Genomic DNA, 21,959 nt, shown 5'->3' on the forward strand with positions numbered 1-21,959 from the left:
AGACATACTTGAAGTAAATAATGAATATTAAAAAACAATTACAAACATTTTTAAAAAAAACTAAAAAACTAAAAGCAGTCTTTTTCTCACAATGTGTTGACTTTGTTCTTCTAAAATTGGGAACAATTTCTCATATTCTTTGTTTCTGTAAGATTGCAATATTTTCTCGTAAAAATTATAACTTTTTAATGTAAAATTATTACTTTTTTATGTAAAATTATTACTTTTATGTAAAATTATTACTTTTTAATGCAAAATGATGACATTTGTCATATACAATTCTGACTTATCACAATATTGCCAATTTTTTTGTTCTTGTAAAATAGATAACTTTTTGAGTAAAATTATGACTTTTGTCATAATTTTGCCATGTAAAATTCCATCCATCCATCCATTTTCTACCGCTTATTCCCTTCGGGGTCGCGGGGGGTGCTGGAGCCTATCTCAGCTGCATTCGGGTGGAAGGCGGGGTACACCCTGGACAAGTCGCCACCTCATCGCAGGGCCAACACAGATAGACAGATAGACAGACAACATTCACACACTAGGGCCAATTTAGTGTTGGCTATCAACCTATCCCCAGGTGCATGTCTTTGGAGGTGGGAGGGGCCTATCCCCAGGTGCATGTCTTTGGAGGTGGGAAGAAACCGGAGTAGCCGGAGGGAACCCACGCAGTCACAGGGAGGACATGCAAAGTCCACACAGAAAGATCCAGAGGCCGGGATTGAACTCACGACTACTCAGGACCTTCGTATTGTGAGGCAGACGCGCTAACCCCTCTGCCACCGAGCTGCCATGTAAAATTACGAATATTATTACAGTATTGCCAAAAATGTTTCAAGTTTTCTTATAAAATTGTGACTTTTGTCGAGTAAAATTACGACTCTTTTCATAGAGTTGCCAAAATGACGACTTTTATTTTAACACTGCCAAAATTCAAAGTTTTTCTCGTGGAATTGTGACCTTTTTCTTGTGAAATTCCAACTCATTTTTCACAACAAGCTTTTTTATATTGGCGTAGTATGTATATATTATTAATGTTGTAAATACAAATCTTTATATATCTAGAAAGGGTGGACCTAAAGAGGTAGGCATTTTTTGTGAGGTCTCAAGAAGGTAAGAAATACAAGAATGTGTGTGTGTGTGTGTTATTGTATTTCTACCCTTCTTGAGACATCAACAAGGAGAAGTAGCTTCCATATGAGGAGGTGTGAACAAGTGATGACATAAATCATGGTCCCAATACGGAAAACCATTGCATCTAATAGAGAATGTCTCATTTACACCCCTGGTGGTGACATCTATCAAAATTAGGGTAGTCCCAAAAAGGAGGGATTTTTCAAATTGACTGTGTGTCGCTTTTAAAAGGGCTCCCCCTCTGGTCAACATATGAAATAACAAGTGTGTGTAAACATTTGAAGTGCTCCTCCTCTGGCCAACATATGTAATAACAAGTGTGTGTAAGAAATTGAAACGCGGCCCCTTGGGCTAAAATAAAATAAAAATAAAAATACATATGGAGACATACTTGATGTAAATAATTAATATTAAAAAACAATTACAAACATAAACATAAAAAATAAAATTAACTAAAAGCAGTCTTTTTCTCTGAATGTCGACTTTTTTCTTAAAATTGGTTTATCACAATATTGTCCATTTTTTTGTTGTTCCTGTAAAATAGAAATTTTTGAGTAAAATTATGACTCTTGTCCTAATTTTGCCAAGTAAAATTCCGATTATTATTATAGTATTGCCAAAAATGTTTCAAGTTTTCTTATAAAATTGTGACTTGTCGAGTAAAATTACTACTCTTTTCATACTTTTACTATAATACTGCCAAAATTCAAAGTTTTTCTTGTGAAATTGTGACCTTTTTCTTGTGAAACTCCAACTCATTTTTCACAACAAGCTTTTTTATATTGGCATAGTATGTATATATTATTAATGTTGTAAATACACATCTTTATATATCTAGAAAGGCTGGTCCTGAAGAGGTAGGCTTTTTTGGGAGGTCTCAAGAAGGTAACAAATACAAGAGTGTGTGTGTGTGTGTGTGTGTGTGTGTGTGTGTGTGTGTGTGTGTGTGTGTGTGTGTGTGTGTGTGTGTGTGTGTGTGTGTGTGTGTTATTGTATTTCTACCCTTCTTGAGACATCAACAAGGAAAAGTAGCTTCCATATGAGGAGGTGTGAACAAGTGATGACATAAATCATGGTCCCAATACGGAAAACCATTGCATCTAATAGAGAATGTCTCATTTGCACCCCTGGTGGTGACATCTATCAAAATTAGGGTAGTCCCAAAAAGGAGGGATTTTTCAAATTGACTGTGTGTCGCTTTTAAAAGTGCTCCCCCTCTGGCCAACATATGAAATAACAAGTGTGTGTAAACATTTGAAGTGCTCCTCCTCTGGCCAACATATGTAATAACAAGTGTGTGTAAGAAATTGAATCGCGGCCCTTTGGGCTAAAATAAAATAAAAATAAAAATACATATGGAGACATACTTGATGTAAATAATTAATATTAAAAAACAATTACAAACATAAACATAAAAAATAAAATGAACTAAAAGCAGTCTTTTTCTCTGAATGTCGACTTTTTTCTTAAAATTGGTTTATCACAATATTGTAATTTTTTTTGTTGTTCCTGTAAAATTGAAATTTTTGAGTAAAATTATGACTTTTGTCATAATTTTGCCAAGTAAAATTCCGATTATTATTATAGTATTGCCAAAAATGTTTCAAGTTTTCTTATAAAATTGTGACTTGTCGAGTAAAATTACTATTTTCATACTTTTACTATAATACTGCCAAAATTCAAAGTTTTTCTTGTGAAATTGTGACCTTTTTCTTGTGAAACTCCAACTCATTTTTCACAACAAGCTTTTTTATATTGGCGTAGTATGTATATATTATTAATGTTGTAAATACACATCTTTATATATCTAGAAAGGCTGGTCCTGAAGAGGCAGGCTTTTTTTGGGAGGTCTCAAGAAGGTAACAAATACAAGAGTGTGTGTGTGTGTGTGTGTGTGTGTGTGTGTGTGTGTGTGTGTGTGTGTGTGTGTGTGTGTGTGTGTGTGTGTGTGTGTGTGTGTGTGTGTGTGTGTGTGTGTGTGTGTGTGTGTGTGTGTGTGTGTGTGTGTGTGTGTGTGTGTGTGTGTGAGAGGGAGGTTGAAATGGCACATCCCTAAATGATGTGCACTACTAGATGATGGCAGTTGGATCTGATCAATAATAGATGAGTGACACACGCCAGCGCCTCTGGAGAGACTCCAGACAATACAGCTGTGTGTGTGTGTGTGTGTGTGTGTGTGTGTGTGTGTGTGTGTGTGTGTGTGTGTGTGTGTAAGTGCCCATGTTCAGGGAACAACAGCAGCAAAAAGTCCAACCGTACTCGGAACGAGGTGGGAGCGGGTGAAGAGTGCTTTCCCCGTCAGGTGTAGCAATCAAAGGCGAAAACTGGAACGACGACTTCAAGAGCGGCGCGCGCGGCGAAAGCGCATGAATAATTGGAGAGAAGCGATCAAAGCACAACTGTGACATGAAATAAATGAATTAAAAGGTGGGGTTGGGGGGTGAAATAATATCGCCATCTGGATGAGGAGTCCTCGAAGCCCCTCACCGACGTTGGCTTCAATTGGAACTTTTTGTGTTTGTAATTGTTTAATGTGATTTTAAAAGTAAAGTTGTGTATTATTGGTTTAAACTACACGTAAATACCTACAGTATACACACTACGTACACACACACTGGACCCACAAAAAGATCCTCCTCAAGTTTTATTTGACCCTATGTTGTACATCCTGCTGAAAGGGTTCCTAATATATATATATATATATATATATATATATATATATATATATATATATATATATATATATATATATATATATATATAATTAATTTTGATTAGGGTTGTCCTGATATCAATATTTTGGTACCGGGACCAAAATGTTTTTCGATACTTTTCTAAATAAAGGGGACCACAAAAAAATGGCATTATTGGCTTTATTTTAACCAAAAATCTTAGGGTACATGAAACATATCTTTATTATTGTAATTTTGTCCTTAAATAAAATAGTGAACACACGAAACAACTTGTCTTTTAGTAGTAAGTAAACAAACAAAGGCTCCTAATTAGTCTGCTGACATATGCAGTAACATATTGTGTCATTTATACACCTATTATTTTGTACACATTATTAAGGACAAGTGGTAGAAAATGAATTATTAATCTACTTGTTCATTTACTGTTAATATCTGCTTACTTTCTCTTTTAATATGTTCTATCTACACTTCTGTTAAAATGTAATAATCAGTTATTCTTCTCTTGTTTGATGCTTTACATTAGTTTTGGATGATACCACTAATTTGGGTTTCTATCCGATACCGAGTCGTTACAGGATCATACATTGGTCATATTCAAAGTCCTCATGTGTCCAGGGACATATTTCCTGAATTTATAAACATATGTATTTTTTTAAAAACTAAAAAATGTGATGTTAAAAATATATCGATGTAATCATAGTAGTATCGACTAGATACGCTCCTGTGCTTGGTATCATTACAGTGGATGTCAGGTGTAGATCCACCCATGGCGTTTGTTTACATTGTGACGCCGGTGAGCTACGGTGTGTAGTGAAGCATGTTTAGCTATTCCTCGTCCTGCAGTGATAATGGTACTTGTAAGAAACTCACTTTATTTGTCGCCATGGAGACGAGGATTAGTGATTTAGAAGTAGCTAAAACACTGCAGACTGCGGATGTACGTTAGCCGCTAGCTAGCTAGCCATGTCTTAAAGCACCTCTTCCTGAGGGTGTTTCAGTGTTATAACTTCACCTTTATCTTTACTTTTTAAGCCAAAATGCGTCCATTCTCCCTTTTATGTCTACACACTGTGTCTGCTTGTAAGTACTCTGTGTAAATTAGCAATGTCACGACGTGACGAGGCGGCGTCATCCCGTAAAAAAAAAAAAAGGGTGGGGGCGGGGACCGGTACTTTTTAGAGGCGGTATAGTACCGAATATGATTCATTAGTATCGCGGTACTATACTAATACTGGTATACTGTATAACCCTAATATATATATGTGTGTGTGTGTATATATACAGTATATATATATATATATTATATATATTATACTGTATATTGTTGCAGTAATACTAGGGATGTCCGATAATATCGGACTGCCGATATTATCGGCGGACAAATGCTTTAAAATGTATTATCGGAAATTATCGGTTTCAAAATTATCGGTATCGGTTTCAAAAAGTAAAATGTATGACTTTTTAAAACGCCGCTGTGTACACGGACGTAGGGAGAAGTACAGAGCACCAATAAACCTTAAAGCAGAGGTGTCCAAAGTGCGGCCCGGGGGCCATTTGCGGCCCGCAGGTAATTTTTCAACGGCCCCACGGCACATTCTAAAAATACGATGAAAAAAAAATAAAAAAGTGGTATAAAAGAGCAAACAGGTGAAATGTAACAAGGAAATGTTGCATTATTTACTCTAATAACACAAAGCTGCCATGCAGGCTGTTTCTTTCTTTAAAAAATAATAATGAATCAAAATCAATGTCATTATGAATTATTGACCTATTCAAGGCTCCATTTACTTCACGTGGAATATTCCACTTTGAGATATTTTGAGGGGAAAATGTTGCATATTTTTTGGTTGCCATTTAAAGAACAAAGTTTTTTTTTTAAAAAGGGCCTAAAAAGAAACAAAGAAAAAAAAACAACAATAAAACTTATAATTGACGGATAGATCTGAAGTTGATATTGAGACTATTGTGGTAAAAGTTAAAAAAAAATGTTGGATTTATTTTTTTTAACTTTACTGAGCAGGACCCTTTTGGATCCCCAATAATTTTAGTGGGACTCTTTTTTTTTCTTTTTTTTTAAGTGTCATTGCTCAAAAAAAAAAAAAAAATTAAAATCAATGGTGGTGTTATGAGTTATTGACCTTTTTAAGACTCCAATTATTATATAATCTCAAATATTCCACTTTAAATTTTTATTGGGGGAAAATATTGCATATTTTGTGTTTTTTTTCCATAAAAAAAACACTGTTTTCCTTGACAAAAATGGCATACAACTTAAATCTTTAAAAGCGTTATATTGACAGATAGACCTAATCTAATGTTGATCTAGAGATTTAAACCTTGAATAATAATAATAATAAATAATGACACATTTGTAATATTTTTTTTGACCAAAACCTTTTGGGGTCCCCGGGATCAAGTCTGAGTGGAGGCCTAAATGTATCTTTTTTATACATATATTGTATTGTTTTTAAAATAAAAAATATCAAAATGGCCCCCGCTTGCTTTGATTTTTCAGTGTGCGGCCCTCAGTGGAAAAAGTTTGGACACCCCTGCCTTAAAGGCACTGCCTTTGCGTGCCGGCCCAGTCACATAATATCTACGGCTTTTCACACACACAAGTGAATGCAAGGCATACTTGGTCAACAGCCATACAGGTCACACCGAGGGTGTCCGTATAAACAACTTTAACACTGTTACAAATATGCGCCACACTGTGAACCCACACCAAACAAGAATGACAAACACATTTCGGGAGAACATCCGCACCGTAACACAACATAAACACAACAAATACCCAGAACCCCTTGCAGTACTAACTCTTCCCGGACGCTACAAAATACAGCTATACCTCAACCTCCTCATGCTCTCTCAGGGAGAGCATGTCCCAAATTCCAAGCTGCTGTTTTGAGGCATGTTAAAAAAAAAGAATGCACTTTGTGACTTCAATAATAAATATGGCAGTGCCATGTTGGCACTTTTTTCCATAACTTGAGTTGATTTATTTTGGAAAACCTTGTTACATTGTTTAATGCATCCAGCGGGGCATCACAACAAAATTAGGCATAATAATGTGTTCATTCCACCACTGTATATATCAGTATTGGTTGATATCGGAATCGGTAATTAAGACATACTTGCCAACCCTCCCGTTTTTAGCGGGAGAATCCCGGTATTCAGCGCCTCTCCCGGCAGAGATTTTCTCCCGACAAACTCCCGGTATTCAGCCGGAGCTGGAGGCCACGCCCCCTCCAGCTCAATGCGGACCCGAGTGGGGACAGCCGTTCTTACGTCCGCTTTCCCACAATATAAACAGCTTGCCTGCCCAATGACGTCATAACATCTACGGCTTTTAGAGAGTAGAGTGCACAACAAGGAGAGAGAGTTCTTGGTTTCTTATGTGGGTTTATTGTTAGGCAGTTTCATTAACGTCCTCCCAGCGCGGTACCAACACACAACAACAGCAGTCACGTTTAGTCTACCGTAAAGCAGAGTTCGTCTGCAGTAAACAGCAATGTTGTGACACTCTTAAACAGGACAATACTGCCATCTACTGGATAGCCTGCAGAACACTGAAATTCAAGTATTTTATTTATATGTATAATAAAATTTAAAAAAAAATAATAATAATGAAAAAAATATATAAAAAATATGTATATAGCTAGAATTCACTGAAAGTCAAGTATTTCATACATATATATATATATTAGGGATGTCCGATAATGGCTTTTTGCCGATATCCGATATTCCGATATTGTCCAACTCTTTAATTACCGATACCGATATCAACCGATATATGCAGTCGTGGAATTAACACATTATTATGCCTAATTTGGACAACCAGGTATGGTGAAGATAAGGAACTTTTTTTAAAAATGAGTAAAATAAGATAAATAAATTAAAAACAATCGAGAGGAGCCAGTTGAGGTGGTTCGGGCATCTGGTCAGGATGCCACCCGAACGCCTCCCTAGAGAGGTGTTTAGGGCACGTCCGACCGGTAGGAGGCCACGGGGAAGACCCAGGACACGTTGGGAAGACTATGTCTCCCGGCTGGCCTGGGAACGCCTCGGGATCCCCCGGGAAGAGCTGGACGAAGTGGCTGGAGTCAATTTGCAGCTCCTTCTGACCAAAAGCATCGATAACTTGTTTATAGAAGTCTTCATTATTTTCTTTTTTCCGTTTTAAAAGTCTCTCTGTCTCGATGGAGATATTCCTTTAATTATTACCTCCTGCTTCCATTGAAAGTCCAGTTTAGAAAACTGTTTTATTTTAGATACCGGTATGTAATCATCCTTGTTAAAAAAAAAAAATCTCTTGCTGCATGTGTTCACTTCTTCTGCAGTACCGGAAGTCGCAAGAAGGATCACTAGCGCCCTCTACCACCAGGAGGCGGGAGTCATTTAATGACTTATACAGTATTTGACACACGCAGCTACGGTATATTAATAAAACATAGCTGCTTACTGTTCTCTTTAGCATACTGTACCGGTATTCAATAGCTTGGACCTTAAATCCTACTGAATAACTCTTTATCTTTTTTCCTTTGTGCGATTGCAAACTACTGTAAGCAGCTTCCTCCATTTTGAAAATGAGGACAGATGCGTCACTCGTGACGTAACGAATTTGACCCGGCGGAAGTTCTAGCCATATGCTAAATATTTTGCGAAACGAGTTTGACCCGGTGAAAATTATAGACATGCGATAATAAAATTAATATTTTGCAAAACGAATTTGATCCGGCTTCAATAATAAACCGGCGATAAGGCCAAGCATGCGTTAATTATTTTGAGAAACGAGTTTGACCCGGCAGTAATTCTAGACGTGCGAATACTATATTCCCTGCGCCAATTCAAGGAAATACGGTATATTGTAGGAACCAGAATATTAATAACAGAAAGAAACAACACTTTTGTGTGAATGAGTGTAAATGGGGGAGGGAGGTTTTTTGGGTTGGTGCACTAATTGTAAGTGTATCTTGTGTTTTTTATGTTGATTTAATTAAAAAAATAAAAATAAAAACCCCAAAAAACGATACCGATAATAAAAAAAACGATACCGATAATTTCCGATATTACATTTTAACGCATATATCGGACGATATTATCGGACATCTCTAATATATATATATATATATATATATATTATTTATATATATGAAATACTTGATTTGGTGAATTATAGCTGTAAATATACTCTCTTCTTAACCACGCCCTTAGCCACCGCCCCCACCCCCCCCCCCCCCCCCCCCCCCGCCCCCCACCCCACCTCCCGATATCGGAGGTCTCAAGGTTGGCAAGTATGAATTAAGAGTTGGACAATATCGGGATATCGGCAAAAAAGCCATTATCGGACATCTCTAATTAATACCATTTAACCAGAACGGAGCATTCTTTTTCTTCATTTCGGACATGTCTATTAGTGTACCTGCATGTGTGTATCATCGTGTGTTCACACCTCACATGCGATGTTGTCTCCGACTCCTCCGACCCTCCTTTTCCAGCTCGCTCGCCCACACCAGCCATTGCTTCCCGCTCCATCCCCGACCATCTGGGCCGCTCCTTCACACACATGCACATACACACTCAAGTGCAAGTGTGAGTGCATTTTTTTTTTTTTTTACCCTCTCAAGAGGGCGTGAAGTGTGTGTGTGTGTGTGTGTGTGTGTGTGTGTGTGTGTGTGTGTGTGTGTGTGTGTGTGTGTGTGTGTGTGTGTGTGTGTGTGTGTGTGTGTGTGTGTGTGTGTCGCTAAAAGGGCTTTCCTTCGCCAGGTGGACAGCTGCTACTTAGTAGCTTTACAGCCCAGCCAGCGGAGTCAGGGAGGGGAAGCTGGCGGACTTACAGTAACCCTTTATCCCCCAAAACAATACTTCATGTGCACAATGAGCAGATGTGTGTGTGTGTGTGTGTGTCTGCGGACAGAGTGTGTATCATTATGCATACTGATTCAATCGTGTGGTTGAAAAAAACAAAAAGTCACTCATCCAGGCTGCGTTCACACTTGTGGTTCAGTACGCTCACTAATAACATCAGGGTGGTTATAATACAAAGTTTCATCTACGGATTATAGGAGCCAGGTGAGGTGGTTCGGGCATCTGCTCAGGATGCCACCCGAACGCCTCCCTAGGGAGGTGTTTAGGGCACGTCCGACCGGTAAGAGGCCACGGGGAAGACTATGTTGGCCTGGGAACGCCTCGGGATCCCTCGGGAAGAGCTGGACCAAGTGGCTGGGGAGAGGGAAGTCTGGGCTTCTCTGCTTAGGCTGCTGCCCCCGCGACCCGACCTCGGATAAGCGGAAGAAGATGGATGGATCTACGGATTATTATTATTCACAATCCAGCCTGGAAGAAGAAGCTGTTGTGGCGTGCATACACACACACACACACACACCACATCACCATGACAACACATGTTCTCTTGACAAGCACTGCCTGCATGGATACGGCTTTTTCAAAGTGAAAGTGTGATCTTTTTCATGGATTGCTGTGACATTGGCAAGCGGGCGTTGTTCAACAGTCTCCGTTGTGCTATTTTAGGCTTCATAATGCGCCACGCGTTTTCAATGGGAGACAGGTCTGGACTACAGGCAGGCCAGTCTAGTACCCGCACTCTTTTACTATGAAGCCACGTTGATGTAACACGTGGCTTGGCATTGTCTTGCTGAAATAAGCAGGGGCGTCCATGGTGACGTTGCTTGGATGGCAACATATGTTGCTCCAAAACCTGTATGTACCTTTCAGCATTAATGGTGCCTTCACAGATGTGTAAGTTACCCATGTCTTGGGCACTAATACACCCCCATACCATCACACATGCTGGCTTTTACACTTTGCGCCTATAACAATCCCGATGGGTCTTTTCCTCTTTGGTCCGGAGGACACGACGTCCACAGTTTCCAAAAACAATTTGAAATGTGGACTCGTCAGACGACAGAACACTTTTCCACTTTGTATCAGTCCATCTTAGATGAGCTCGGGCCCAGCGAAGCCGACAGCGTTTCTGGGTGTTGTTGATAAATGGCTTTCGCTTTGCATAGTGGAGTTTTAACCTGCACTTACAGATGTAGCGACCAACTGTAGTTACTGACAGTGGTTTTCTGAATTGTTCCTGAGTCCATGTGGTGATATCCATTACACACTGATGTCGCTTTTTGATGCAGTACAGCCTGAGGGATTGAAGGTCCGTAATGTCATCGCTTACGTGCAGTGATTTCTCCAGATTCTCTGAACCCTTTGATGATATTACAGAGCGTAGATGGTGAAATCCCTAAATTCCTTGCAATAGCTGGTTGAGAAATGTTCTTAAACTGTTCAACAATTTGCTCACACATTTGTTGACAAAGTGGTGACCCTCGCCCCATCTTTGTTTGTGAATGACTGAGCATTTCATGGAATCTACTTTTTTACCCAATCATGGCACCCACCTGTTCCCAATTAGCCCGTCCACCTGTGGGATGTTCCAAATAAGTGTTTGATGAGCATTCCTCGACTTTCTCAGTCTTTTTTGCCACTTGTGCCAGCTTTTTTGAAACATGTTGCAGGCATCAAATTCCAAATGAGCTAATATTTGCAAAAACATAACAAAGTTCTCCAGTTCGAACGTTAAGTATCTTGTCTTTGCAGTCTATTCAATTGAATATAAGTTGAAAATTATTTGCAAATCATTGTATTCAGTTTTTATTTACCATTTACACAACGTGACAACTTGACTGCTTTTGGGGCTCGCACCTTTAACCACATCAGAGACATATGAACAATTAACAATATTATTACTCACGTCTCTTACACTTGTATGACAGTTACCCAGAAATGTCCCGTGTAGTTAACGGTTTGATGATAGAAAAAAGTTGATCCAGGTTGCCATGACAACGACAGAGATGCTAATTATTGGATTACAAGACTCTACTGTCAATTTCAAAAACGTTTTGTAGTTATTTGACGCACCTGTTAAAACATATTGTTGCTTTAATGGCCACATTCAAAAACATGGGGACTTGCTATGAAAATGAAGGCCATATTTATCATATTTTAAGTTTTTTTCATTTAGTCTTTGTAGGCAATGATTGAGTGCCACAGCTTGCTTCAACTAATACTGGCCTTACAGCATCTGTGTACCGTATTTTTCGGAGTATAAGTCGCTCCGGAGTATAAGCCGCACCGGCCGAAAATGCATAATAAAGAAGGAAAAAAACATATATAAGTCGCACTGGAGTATAAGTCGCATTTTTTGGGGAAATGTATTTGATAAAAGCCAACACCAAGAATAGACATTTGAAAGGCAATTTCAAATAAATAAAGAATAGTGAACAACAGGCTGAATAAGTGTACGTTACATGAGGCATAAATAACCAACTGAGAAGGTGCCTGGTATGTTAACGTAACATATTATGGTAAGAGTCATTCAAATAACTATAACATATAGAACATGCTATACGTTTACCAAACAATCTGTCACTCCTAATCGCTAAATCCCATGAAATCTTATACGTCTAGTCCAGGGGTTCTTAACCTTCTTGGAGGTACCGAACCCCACCAGTTTCATATGCGCATTCACCAAACCCTACTTTAGTGAAAAATAAAATGTTTTGGTTTTTTTTCAAATTCAAGACAAAGTTACACTACCGTTCAAAAGTTTGGGGTCACATTGAAATGTCCTTATTTTTGAAGGAAAAGCACTGTACTTTTCAATGAAGATAACTTTAAACTAGTCTTAACTTGAAAGAAATACACTCTATACATTGCTAATGTGGTAAATGACTATTCTAACTGCAAATGTCTGGTTTTTGGTGCAATATCTACATAGGTGTATAGAGGCCCATTTCCAGCAACTATCACTCCAGTGTTCTAATGGTACAATGTGTTTGCTCATTGGCTCAGAAGGCTAATCGATGATTAGAAAACCCTTGTGCAATCATGTTCACACATCTGAAAACACTTTAGCTCGTTACAGAAGCTACAAAACTGACCTTCCTTTGAGCAGATTGAGTTTCTGGAGCATCACATTTGTGGGGTCAATTAAACGCTCAAAATGGCCAGAAAAAGAGAACTTTCATCTGAAACTCCACAGTCTATTCTTGTTCTTAGAAATGAAGGCTATTCCACTAAATTGTTTGGGTGACCCCAAACTTTTGAACGGTAGTGTATGTTTTTGGTAACACTTTAGTATGGGGAACATATTCTAAGTAACAAAGACCTAAATTAGAGTTTTTTGGACACTAGGGGAACATATTCTAAGTAACAAAGACCTAAATTAGAGTTTTTTGGACACTAGGGGAACATATTCTAAGTAACAAAGACTTAAATTAGAGGTTTTTGGACACTAGGGGAACATATTCTAAGTAACAAAGACCTAAATTAGAGTTTTTTGGACACTAGGGGAACAAATTCTAAGTAACAAAGACTTAAATTAGAGTTTTTTGGACACTAGGGGAACATATTCTAAGTAACAACGACTTAAATTAGAGTTTTTTGGACACTAGGGGAACATATTCTAAGTAACAAAGACTTAAATTAGAGGTTTTTGGACACTAGGGGAACATATTCTAAGTAACAACGACTTAAATTAGAGGTTTTTGGACACTAGGGGAACATATTCTAAGTAACAACGACTTAAATTAGAGTTTTTTGGACACTAGGGGAACATATTCTAAGTAACAACGACTTAAATTAGAGGTTTTTGGACACTAGGGGAACATATTCTAAGTAACAACGACTTAAATTAGAGTTTTTTGGACACTAGGGGAACACATTCTAAGTAACAAAGACCTAAATTAGAGTTTTTTGGACACTAGGGGAACATATTCTAAGTAACGACTTCAATTAGAGGTTTTTGGACACTAGGGGAACATATTCTAAGTAACAACGACTTAAATTAGAGTTTTTTGGACACTAGGGGAACATATTCTAAGTAACAACGACTTAAATTAGAGGTTTTTGGACACTAGGGGAACATATTCTAAGTAACAACGACTTAAATTAGAGTTTTTTGGACACTAGGGGAACATATTCTAAGTAACAACGACTTAAATTAGAGTTTTTTGGACACTAGGGGAACATATTCTAAGTAACAAAGACCTAAATTAGAGTTTTTTGGACACTAGGGGAACATATTCTAAGTAACAAAGACTTAAATTAGAGGTTTTTGGACACTAGGGGAACATATTCTAAGTAACAACGACTTAAATTAGAGGTTTTTGGACACTAGGGGAACATATTCTAAGTAACAACGACTTAAATTAGAGTTTTTTGGACACTAGGGGAACATATTCTAAGTAACAAAGACCTAAATTAGAGTTTTTTGGACACTAGGGGAACATATTCTAAGTAACAACGACTTAAATTAGAGTTTTTTGGACACTAGGGGAACATATTCTAAGTAACAAAGTCTTAATTTAGAGTTATTTGGTCAAGGTTAGGGTTAGGGCCAAGGTTAGGGTTATAATAAGGCCATGCCGATTAAGGCATTAATAAGTACTTAATAATGACTAGTTAAGAGCCAATATGTTACTAATTTGCATGTTAATAAGCAACTCATTAATGGTGAATATGTTCCCCATACTAAAGTGTTACCATGTTTTTTTTACTGGTGCACAAAATGAAGCGTGCATGAACATCACCTTGTTCAAACAACAAAACCAACACAGTGCATAAACTCACAACAAATTACACACCTGCAAATTACACACCTGCAAACCAGTCTGACTTCTGCTGTTGCCGTATCCGTAATACGCCGATAGGGAGAAGTTTGTATTTACACGATGAGTCGGGTGTGTTTTGACCTCCGCCGAAGGCCGACTCACCGAGCCCTTAGGGTTCCATCGAACCCAGGTTAAGAACCACTGGTCTAGTCTCTTACGTGAATGAGCTAAATAATATTTGATATTTTACGGTAATGTGTTAATACTTCCACACATAAGTCGCTCCTGAGTATAAGTCGCACCCCCGGCCAAACTATGAAAAAAAAACTGCGACTTATAGTCCGAAAAATACGGTACTTTTATGTGGCAAACAAGCACCAAACCCCCGGTTGCTGTTGTGTGTTTGTGCATGCTGTCTGTGTATGATTCATGCAATTGCGCCCCAGTCAGAATTAAAAACCCTGATCCGTCCCCAGGGCCCATGTCTTTGTCTTGGCCTTTAAATGGAGGTTGAGCCTATGCAAGCACAGGCCGGGGAACTCAATGAGCTTAAATGAAACCATTAGGGAGCTGAGCCCTGAGGAGGTGCTCGCTGTATACCTCCTACAGAGATACGCCTGAAGACATGGCGCCAAACCACTGGATTAGTGCTCTGTACTCTTTCCTCGGTGTTGGCCGCCTTCAACCCAGGCATACATTTAGCTGTTATGAACTTTTGAACAACTTTAATGACACATTTAACAGCTGGGGTATGCCCGGTGAGGTACATTGTGGCTGTTTACAACCATGCTTTTATTTTTTTTAAATTTGAGTCCTTGGTATGAATGTGTTCATCCTGATTTTCAGACTGAGAGCTGTGTAATGTTTTGACCACATTATGTACTGTAGCCCTAAATGGGATAAACAAAATATTAAAACACCTCGCAGGACAAAAAAATACACTACTATTATCCTCCTCCTATTATTATTATTATTATTAAAAATCATTATCACTTAATTATTAATACAATGAAATAATAATGATATGAATAACAATTATTTTTATGACTGAATTGTTACTAAAATAGCATTATCATTATTATATTTTATTTTATTAATAAGTCAGTGATGATGATTTTTAATAATAAAAAAATACACTACTACTATTATCTATTAATATTATCCTCCTCTATTATTATTATTTTTATTATTATTATTAAACATCATTATCACTGACTTATTAATAAAATGAAATATAATAATAATAGAGGATAATATTAATAGATAATAGTGGTAATAGAGGATAATTATTATATTATTATATTTCATTTTATTAATAAGTCAGTGATAATGATTTTTAATAATAATACAAAAATACACTACTACTATTATCTATTAATATTATCCTCCTCTATTATTATTATTTTTATTATTATTATTAAACATCATTATCACTGACTTATTAATAAAATGAAATATAATAATAATAGAGGATAATATTAATAGATAATAGCGGTAGTGTATTTTTGTATTATTATTAAAAATCATTATCACTGACTTATTAATAAAATGAAATATAATAATAATAATAATAATACTATTTTATTAACAATTCAGTAATTAAAATATTTTTCATTCCTATCATTATTATATAATTCCTTTATCATTGCAATTATTATACTATACAATAGTATTGATTACTGAATTATCACCATTTAGTAATACTGTAGTATTACTTCACTAATCATAATATTATTAGACTTAGACTTCCTTTTTATTGTCATTCAAATTTGAACTTTACAGCACAGATAAGAACGCAATTTTGTTACATAGGCTCATGGTAGAGAAGGATAAAAAAAGCAATAAGGTGCATATATAAATAAATAATATATATATAATATATATATAAAATAAATAAATAAATAAATAGATTACTGTACAGATAAATATATTGCACTTTTTCACATGCGTCCACGTTTATGGATGCATGTTATATTGTCTTTTTTATTCCAGCGAGTTAATCCATTTTGGGGGGAGTTGAGGGGATAATTTAATTATGATGCATTCAAGTGTATATATTATATATATTATATATAATTTTGTAATAAACATCGTTATTAATTGTAGTATTATAAAGTAATAAATATTATTATCCATTATCATTTTTAATATAATCATCCATTTTTATTATTATTGCATTATCACTAAAATGAATTAATATCGTTAATTAATTTGGTAAAATTGCAATAATAATAATATTTCATAATGCTATAATATTATTATTATTGATAATATTTTAAATTACATATTAAAAATAATACAAATCATAATGATGATAACACTAACAATAATGATAATTAAAATGATCATTATACATGTATACTGTGTATATTTGAGTTTTGTCATTATTATTAGATTTGTTTGTGAGAGAATAAAGAAAGTTGCTATTGTTAAGTGTATGTCATCATCAGAATTTAATGTGTTCTATTTTTATTTATTTTTTACAGGTGTATCAGATGTTGCCAGGAAATGGAACAGATGCAGCATGTGGAACCCACACTGTGATGAACACGGACACATTTGCAGGTACAATTACAATTTAAACATTAGACATTTAAACAATTAACATTACATTTTCATAATGACAGGCTTAACTTATTTTTACACTCATCACTTTATTTGAGTAGTTAACCTCGAAGGGGAACTGCAGTTTTTTATTTTTTTATTTTGCCCATCATTCACAATCATGAGAGTGACAAGAAGACAAAAGTTTTTGGTTTTTTTGCATTCTAATATGTAAAAACTGTCTCCTTCTAGGTTGCTAGCAATGCAGCTAATGGAAGTAATCTAGTCTATCTCTAAATCACTTTAAAAATGCATTCACAACATTGTCACCAATACTTCATTTATGTTCTGTAAACTGTGTAATAACCAAGCTGTAGCGACATTGTTATTGTAAAATTGAACACAGAGGAACTATTTTTCTCACGTAGTAACACAGCCACGTGCTACGGTATCAGCGGTAAAAGCTAACTATGGCAAGAGATAAGCTAGCTTCTAGTGTTGGGACTAACAAAGTAACGCGTTACTGTAACGCCGTTATTTTCGGCGGTAACTAGTAGTCTAACGCAATATTTTTTATATTCAGTAACTCAGTTACCGTTACTACATGATGCGTTACTGCGTTATTTTACCTTATTTTTTATGTAGTATCGGCTAGAAACAGAAGATCTGAGTGTGTTTTATTGGAGCGCTGCAGTGTCGTCCTTCTGAATCTTCCTGTGTCACAAGGGGGAGAAGAGGCGCGCTGTGTGTGGGTGGGGCGGGGGCGCGTGTCTGTGTTTACTAACAAGACATCATGGCGGAGCTGAAGTCGAGTTTCTTAAGATGGAGATATTCTCACTACTTTTCTTTTGTCGAGCACAAAGAAAAGAACATTTTAGTTAAATGTAAGTTGTGTCTTGGATCAAAGATCCTATCTACTGCCCAAAACAGCGATTCAAATCTGCTGAAACAGATACAAAAGCAACATGCTTCGACGAAGCTAGTAAAGAGAGACACAGACTCCGATGCCACTTCACCTCCACCTCCACCTAAGGATTTTAACGGAGGCACTGTTAGCCAGGACAACATTGATAGAGCCATTGCAGCGTATGTGCTAGAAGACATGCAGGCTATTTCTACAGTGGAGTCACCCGCTTTCAGGCAGCTAATTAGCATGATACCGGCGTCAAACAGCAAATGGCACGGAAAACATTTTCCAAGTACCTGGACACAGTGGACAGTGAGTACATAAACATGGAAAGCGAGCTAAAGAAAACACTCCAAACTCTGCCTCTGCTCATTATTCAGCACTGAAGGTACACACTCTGTCAATTCTCTTATATACTCTTTCATTCTAGACTTCTACAGTGTTTGATTATAGACTATAAAGTTCACAAACATAAAGAGGGATCCTAGTGAATCTTTCCTTTTCTCTAAACTAAAACTGGGGAAATGCGTAGAGTGTTCTGGGCTTCAGTACAATGTTGATCTCATGAAGACATGATTTTATTTCACAATTCCTTGAGAGAAAAAAAATGCCTGGTTAGACTTTGTGTATGTAGTGTGTGCCTTCCTTGGGTGAAGCCAGGTTTACAGCTATGTTGTTATTATGCTGTTTGTTACTTACATATGTTATGTTGCAGCTATTTAAAAAGAGTTTTGTCAATTTGTTCTGGCCTGAAATAAATTGGCCCTTTGCAAATGCATGTGAAGTTGATCAACAGATTGTAATACACTTTTTAACCTCTTCGTGCATCTTGGGTATAGTTTTGTCTACAATGTAGTGGCGGCTAGGAATAATGCAGCGAGGTTGGAGGTGCTCCATTAAGAGTTTACTCACCACCGACAGGGGCTGGTCATCAACAACAATAAACTGGGCTATCTTTTCTGTCATGGCCGTTGCTTTTTTGCTGTCCCGTGGTAGTTTGTCACGTCTTGCAAAGCTTTCGGCCAGCGTGGGTTGCTGAAGCGAGCCAGAGGTTTGTTGCTTCGCCTTGCTGCTCTCGCCAAAATCCTCATGTTCTTTTTTGTGGTGTTTTTTCAAATGTGCGATGAGGTTGCTTGTATTGAACCTTCCCGGTTCTGTCCCTCCCCGGGACACTTGCGCCTGACAAATGTTGCATTTAGCGGCAACGTCTTTGTCCGAGTTTAGGTTCAAATACTTCCACACAGCCGACATTTGCTGCAAGCACACGGGTTGTCGTTGTTGTGATCAGGCGGGCTGTGCATGCTGGATCAGAGACGCTCTTCTTCCGCGGCCGGCACCAACGTTAATTAAGGGGCATTGACGCCACCTACTGTGTTGGAGTGTGATCAAACCAGAGTCACCTATTATAGAAGTGCTGCAGCGGTAAATGGACATCTTATATCGGAGCGCTTATATCGGAATTTTTAGCTTCAGTCCGATAAAATCCGATATTCACTTTTTTGGCTAATATCGGACTGATTTCCGATATCAATATTGGATCGGGACATCCCTACTTGTAAGTACTCTGTGATTGTGTGCTGCCGAACATGCTCGTCTGCTCGTAAAACCAGCAATGTCATGACTTGGCGACACGCCGTCATGCCCGTTAAAAAAAGGGGGTGGACCGGTACTTTTTAGAGGCGGTATAGTACCGATTATGATTCATTACTATCACAGTAGTATACTAGTACCGGTATACCGTACAACCCTACTGTAAAGTATTAGCCCACATGTAATGTTTTGTTTGTACACAGCTAGCTAGACAGTGTATGTACTGTAACTGTGATAACACACATGATGTGCTGCGTGTACCATGATCAATATAAAGTGTGACTCACTCCATGGACAGTTGTCTCTTTGGGGTAAGCACGCCATTTATGTCGAAGTAGCTTGTCTCCAAATTCCACATTTGCATTTTCGTGTCCTACCAACTAGAGATGTCCGATAATATCGGGCTGCCGATATTATCGGCCGATAAATGCTTTAAAATGTAATATCGGAAATTATCGGTTTCAAAATTATCGGTATCGGTTTCGAAAAATAAAATGTATGACTTTTTAAAACGCCGCTGTGTACACGGTACGTAGGGAGAAGTACAGAGCGCCAATACACCTCAAAGGCACTGCCTTTGCGTGCCGGCCCAGTCACATAATATCTACGGCTTTTCACACACACAAGTGAATGCAAGGCATACTTGGTCAACAGCCATACAGGTCACACTGAGGGTGACGGAATAAACAACTTTAACACTGTTACAAATATGCGCCACACTGTGAACCCACACCAAACAAGAATGACAAACACATTTCGGGAGAACATCCGCACCGTAACACAACATAAACACAACAGAACAAATACCCAGAACCCCTTGCAGCACTAACTCTTCCGGGACGCTACAATATACAGCTACACCTCAACCTCCTCATGCTCTCTCAGGGAGAGCATGTCCCAAATTCCAAGCTGCTGTTTTGAGGCATGTTAAAAAAAATAATGCACTTTGTGACTTCAATAATAAATATGACAGTGCCATGTTGCCATTTTTTTTCCATAACTTGAGTTGATTTATTTTGTAAAACCTTGTTACATTGTTTAATGCATCCAGCGGGGCATCACAACAAAATTAGGCATGATAATGTGTTCATTCCACCACTGTATATATCGGTATCGGTAATTAAGAGTTGGGAATATCGGATATCGGCAGAAAAGCCATTATCGGACATCTCTAGTGAATATGTGTTCCCCATACCAAAGTGTTACCAAAAAAAAAGACGTGTGTGTTCTTGTCTCTCATAATGATTGTGAACGATAGACCAAAAAAAAAAAAAAATGCAGTTCCCTTTTAAGGTTCACTACTAAAATCTAGTGATGAGTGTAAAAATAAGTTAAGCCTGTCATTATGGAAATGTAACGTTAACTGCTTAAATGTCCTTGAATACGAAAAAAAAACTTTCCTCTCCACCACTGTGGTTTCCAGTCGCCTTAATTGATTCCACACGCGACATCTTGCAGATTTTCTGTTATAATATTGTAAGCGATTGTTCCTCGACGGGCGGTGTAACAAAGACGGCGGCCTCTGCGGCGTTCGCTGTTCTTGCTTTGATAAGCCCTATCGGCTCCCTCTCCTAGAGGATGACGGGGTATTAGTGCTTTCTGAAGGGTCCGCGGTCCACTTCCTGCTCTTGCCTTTTGTCCACGAGAGGCGGGCTTATCACAAGACTTCCCCTCCGTGCGCCATGTTCAAAGATTAGGAAACTGGCTTAATTTGAGGGGGGGGGGGGGCTTTGGAAACAACAAGAAGGGGCTTGCATCCCCTGTGTTTGGTTTTAGGAAGTGGATCTGGATGTCCTTCATTGTAAGCATGCTGCTGTGTGTGTGTGAGGGGTGCAGAGAAAGAAATGGGACATATTCTAGTGCTTAGGAATTAAACAACAAAAAAGATAAAAGCGGCTTAGACTGCTGAGACAAGTGCATCTAAGAGAACGCACAAAAGGAGGGGTGTAAACGGCGGATTCTTGCCCGGCTAAAAACTTATCAAGCGCAGGCTTTGTGCTCAATCCATTTAAGTGAGTCCCTAACACGCCCCTATTGTGTGCCTTTTAATGGCGCAAAAGTGACTTGTGCAAGGGGGCTATCGCCTCTTCATGGGGATTACGGCTAAGTGCTTAAGTTGTGGCGAAACCCGGATTTACTGGTGGCAAAGAGAAAAAAAAGGGGCAGAGAGGGAGGGAGGGCAGGGAAAGGACCCTTAGCGAGGATTTATGTCAGGATGGCAGCGTTTCCTCGTGTGTGTGTGTGTGTGTTTTTTGAGCCAAGGCACATTTTTTGCGTTGAAAAAATGCGGAGGCACACCACCAGCAGAAATCATTAAAAAACTAAACTCAGTTGACAGTAAAAAGTCGTTGGATATGACTTTAAAGCTGGGGTGGGCAATTAATTTTTACCGGGGGCCGCACGAGCAACCCGAGCACTGCTGGAGGGCCACATCGACAATATTTCAATTAAATTTTG

The 21,959-nt window shown here is 38.0% G+C and overlaps 1 long non-coding RNA gene across 2 annotated transcripts in view; it reads left to right on the forward strand.

The window, feature by feature from the left end:
* The window catches only part of LOC133640483 (uncharacterized), a 128,836-nt gene extending 111,808 nt beyond the window's left edge, over nucleotides 1-17,028 (forward strand). Inside the window, exon 6 of one of the 2 annotated variants that reach the window (XR_009824172.1) lies at nucleotides 16,948-17,028. This is a non-coding gene — a long non-coding RNA (uncharacterized LOC133640483). Of the gene's footprint in view, nucleotides 1-3,352; nucleotides 3,813-16,947 lie in introns of those variants that run through there. The other variant, XR_009824170.1, reaches the window with a different exon arrangement.
* The last annotated feature ends 4,931 nt before the right edge of the window (nucleotides 17,029-21,959 follow it).

This window comes from Entelurus aequoreus, linkage group LG23 (genome assembly GCF_033978785.1).
Source record: "Entelurus aequoreus isolate RoL-2023_Sb linkage group LG23, RoL_Eaeq_v1.1, whole genome shotgun sequence".
Lineage (NCBI taxonomy): Eukaryota > Metazoa > Chordata > Actinopteri > Syngnathiformes > Syngnathidae > Entelurus > Entelurus aequoreus.